The 4,259-nt window shown below is 35.8% G+C and overlaps 1 non-coding gene across 1 annotated transcript; it reads left to right on the forward strand.

The window, feature by feature from the left end:
- The first annotated feature begins 3,065 nt into the window (after positions 1-3,065).
- Positions 3,066-3,172, forward strand: LOC138807842 (U6 spliceosomal RNA). The gene has a single exon (XR_011366288.1). It is a non-coding gene; the product is annotated as a U6 spliceosomal RNA (small nuclear RNA).
- The last annotated feature ends 1,087 nt before the right edge of the window (positions 3,173-4,259 follow it).

Consider the following 4,259-nt stretch of genomic DNA (forward strand, 5'->3'; position numbering starts at 1 on the left):
TTTGTCAAGAGTTCTTTAGTTTGGGCATTGGTATCTGCATCATGATGAAGAAAGAAAGAAGCCACTCTGGTATTATTCCACATATAAGCACTATGCAGGGTTGTCAAGCCATTCACAGTTATTGCATGAATATCTGCCTTGAGCTAACAACTCATGGACAATGTCTAAGTGTCCACTGTAGGCTTCCTGATGAAGAGAGCTATACTCATCATCATCCCTAGTTTTCACATGAGTGGCCTTTTTGGAAAGTAGTCTCTGCACTGAAGTAAGCCGATTATTTTCAACAGCCCAATGAAGAAATTTGCTTGGATACTTCTTCATTTTTTTCTAGCAAATGATACCATTTCTCACTTTTTCACCTAGTTCCTTGTCTTCATCAGAATTGCCTAACTAGAGACTTTGAGTACCAGTGGGAATGAGGTGTAAATGATTTCCCCAATAGTTCACATTGGTTGAAGTAGTCAGAAAAATCTACATTTTCTACACCTGTTTTTTCACCATGATTTTTTTCTCTTTTTCCATTTTTACTATTTGAAATTATTCTAACTGGAGAGTAGGGAATGGATAGAGAGCAGAAGAAATAAGTGCAAAAACAATCTTCACAGAAGCAAATTCTCAGAGCTATTTCATGACTTAGAAAAGGATAAAGTGGCTGAAGTTAGTATAAATTTAGAAGTATGAAAATGGGAGGGGGGACAAAGATGGCAACGGGGCAGTAGGGAAACGCCACAGCTCTCCCCAACCAAAAAGAGAGTTCGAGTTCCTAAGCTTAATCTCCCCAAGAGACCCACAAAAACAAAAAGATGAACACCCATAGAAATACAGGAGGTGGAAAATAACAAAAAAGAAAGAGAGAAAAAGAATTTCAGAACAGAGAAGTGCGAAGACTCCTCCCCCAATGCTTACTGGTGGTGAGCAGGCCCAGCAGGGGCTGCTGGAGTCCCAGAGACAAAGGGGCTGCCTGCAGATCACCCACACAGAAGGACATAAGAAACCAAGAAACAAAGAACTTCCACTCCTCTGGTCGAACCACTATTAAATAACCCCATGCTGCTGATGACATGTATGGTGTATATGTGTACACCATTATATGTTACAAACAATTTCCTCCAGGAAAGTTAGAATGAGTTTGTGACTTTAATTGAGCATCTTCATCCCAAAATACCGTGAAAATTGGGAAATTTTGTAATCACTTAATAACAATTTAAAAAAAAAACCACCAGAAAACTACATGTGGAGCTATGGCTCAAGTGGTAGAGCATGAGCCTTGAGCTGAATTGCTCAGGGACAGCTGCCAGGCCTAGAGCTCAAGCCCCACGCCTGACAAAAAGAGAGAGAGAGATCTTTCATGTGATTGATTCTAACATATTTATAAAATTATGTCTTTATTGCTTTGTATGTCCCTCCCCCATGGTATAACCCCTGGTTTCACTATATATGAAGTTGGTGTATGTGGAGGGGATGGGAAAAAACAAATCGTTAAAACAGAGATACAGGAAGACCCATTTCAACAATGAGATGTACAAGTCTTTATGTCGAAAAAAGAACTTTACAACTTTGGTTGGGGAGACGGTGGGGAGGATACGAAGGAATGGGAAGGGGAAACAAAGGAGGAGGCTACAATTCTTGATAAGAAATGTGCTCATTATATCTTACCCATGTAATTGTTACTCCTCTGTACAGTATTTTCACAATAAAAAGATGTATGAAAATGACAAAAATATTAAAATATATTCATATATTTCATTATATAACCCAAACCAGAAAGCAAATGTTGTTTAGATGATTTCTTAAAAACAGTCTTTCAGGAGCTGGGAAGGTGGCTCAGTGGGAGAATGTTTGTCTTGCATGCATGAGGTCCTGGGTTTGATTCCTCAGCACCATATAAGAAGAAAAAGACAAAAGTGGTTCAGTGGCTCAAGTGGTAGCACCATCTTTGAGCTGAAAAGCTGAGGGACAGCACTCAGGCTCCAGAGTTCAAGCCCCACAAAAACAAAAACCAAACCAAAAACCTAAACAAAACACAGCTCTCACATTTGTATCCTCAATTCTTTAAAGACACTGCTTCAGCCTATGACTAAGATTTTAGGTATAGACATTTATCAACACTTCTGATTGAGATTTCTACTTGAGAAAATTTTAAATCAATATTTTGTTCTTAATTTTTCTCTTTGTACATTCACATGCACCTATAAAAAATGGTGTGGACATCCCAGTAACATTCTCAAAGTACCTCCTGATGATGAGTTACGAAAAGTTGTATTCTATTACAAAAAGGAAAACAATGCTACAAATAAAGAAAACTAATGATTAAATATTAATGGTTAATAAAATAAAAACCAAACACCAGTGTTTCCAGTTTTTGAAATGTTCTACATATTAGATTTTACTATTTACTCATATTCCTGTACATTTAAAACTGGCTAAGATTATGATGTTCACAAGAGTTTTGTAGGCTACGAGTAGCCTTTAAGGTTACCCACTAAGGTTACTCTTAATTTATGGCTCATCTTATCATTTGTATATGGCTTATATCATATTTGTTCCTCACTAACATGTAAAGGAAGGCCTCAAGTTTTAACAGAAACTGTGTAGTTAAAATCTTAACTCTTCACTGTTTTTTTACACAGACTTTGCAACTTCTCATAGTAAAGTTTCTAAAAACTCTGAAATGTACATACTTAGTAGTATATGTCTGCTACCATAAATCTTAAATACTTTATGGAAAAGTTTTATGACCTGCCAAACAGTCTTAATTTTGGCATATATAAGCAAATTCCCAGTATTAATCATATTTAAAACAATAAAACTTTTAACAAACCTTAGCACTTGCTACAGTGCTCATTATGACAGGTGCCATGTATAGAATAATGAATTTCTACTCTTACATATCTCTTGAACAACAAATATCTGGAATTATTTTGTTTTTGACATATCTCACTTGACTTTATTCTTAAATGTGTGCTTGCTTAAGAAATATATGGTTCTAAAATTTCACGACAAGTCTTTTTAACTTATTTTTTGTTGAATTATCTAGTTTAGGAAAATCAATTCCAAAATGTTCTGTGCTCAGTTTGGCATCACATACACTAAAATTGGAAAAATACAGAGAAGATTAGCATGACCCCTACGCAAGGATGACATGCAAATTGATGAAGATTTCCACATTTTTACAACAACAGATCCTGGAGGGGATGTGGACAGAAGGGAACCCTACTCCATTCTTGGTGGGAGTGAAAACTTGTACAACCACTTGGAAAGAAGTATGGCGGTTCCTCAAAAGATTCCACATAGAGCTCCCTGATGACCCAGCAATCCCACTTTTGGGCATTCACCCAAATGATCAAACAAGATCATACTATAACTACCAGCACAGCTTTGTTTATTGCAGAATTGTTTACCATAGCTAAGATATGGAACCAACCACGATGCCCCTCAGTAAATGAATGCATCAAGAAAATTTTTTGTGTGTGTGTATGTGTGTGTGTGTGTATGCATATATGTATGTATGTATGTTTCTATCTATCTACACATACATATATATATTTGTATATATGTATATACATATATTTATATATGTATATTTATATACATAAATATAAATTGGAATGTGTATATATACATATATATATATATACATATATGTATATATATATATTGGAATTCTATGCCTCCATCAGAAAGAATGGCATCGCCCAATTAGTTAGGGAATGGAAAGTCTTGGAAAAAATTATATTTACTGAAGTAAGCCAAGTCCAAAGAAACATAGGTCCCAAGGTATCCCTTACTTGCAATAAATAATATAAGCAGAAAACTGGGATAAGCAGAAAAGATCAAAAGCTATATGCATATTACTAGATAAGATGATGTTAAGCTAAATGAACCCCAAGATAAGGATAGAAGTGATTTTTTAATTCTTTCTTACTGTTGTTTCTAACATATTTATAATGTACGATGTGATTTTTTTTTGTTTTTATTTATGGTCCTCCCCCACAGTATAACCCTTGTTTTCACTGGATTTGATGTTGGTGCACCTACATCCTGTAAATACACTTCTCTAATTTGGGAAAGGAAAGGGAAAAATCAAAATGCTTAAATAGATATAAAAGTTGAGCCATTGTAACAATGAGATGCACAAGACAATATGTTGGGGAGTGTGGGGGTATGGGGATGAGAAGTGTACTTGTGGAGGTGGAGGGGAAGGGATGGTGGGGGAAAAACAAAGGAGGAGGCAACAGTGCTTGATAAGAAATGCACTC

Source organism: Dipodomys merriami, unplaced genomic scaffold, assembly GCF_024711535.1.
Source record: "Dipodomys merriami isolate MVZ:Mamm:240054 unplaced genomic scaffold, mDipMer1.0.p SCAF_436, whole genome shotgun sequence".
NCBI lineage: Eukaryota > Metazoa > Chordata > Mammalia > Rodentia > Heteromyidae > Dipodomys > Dipodomys merriami.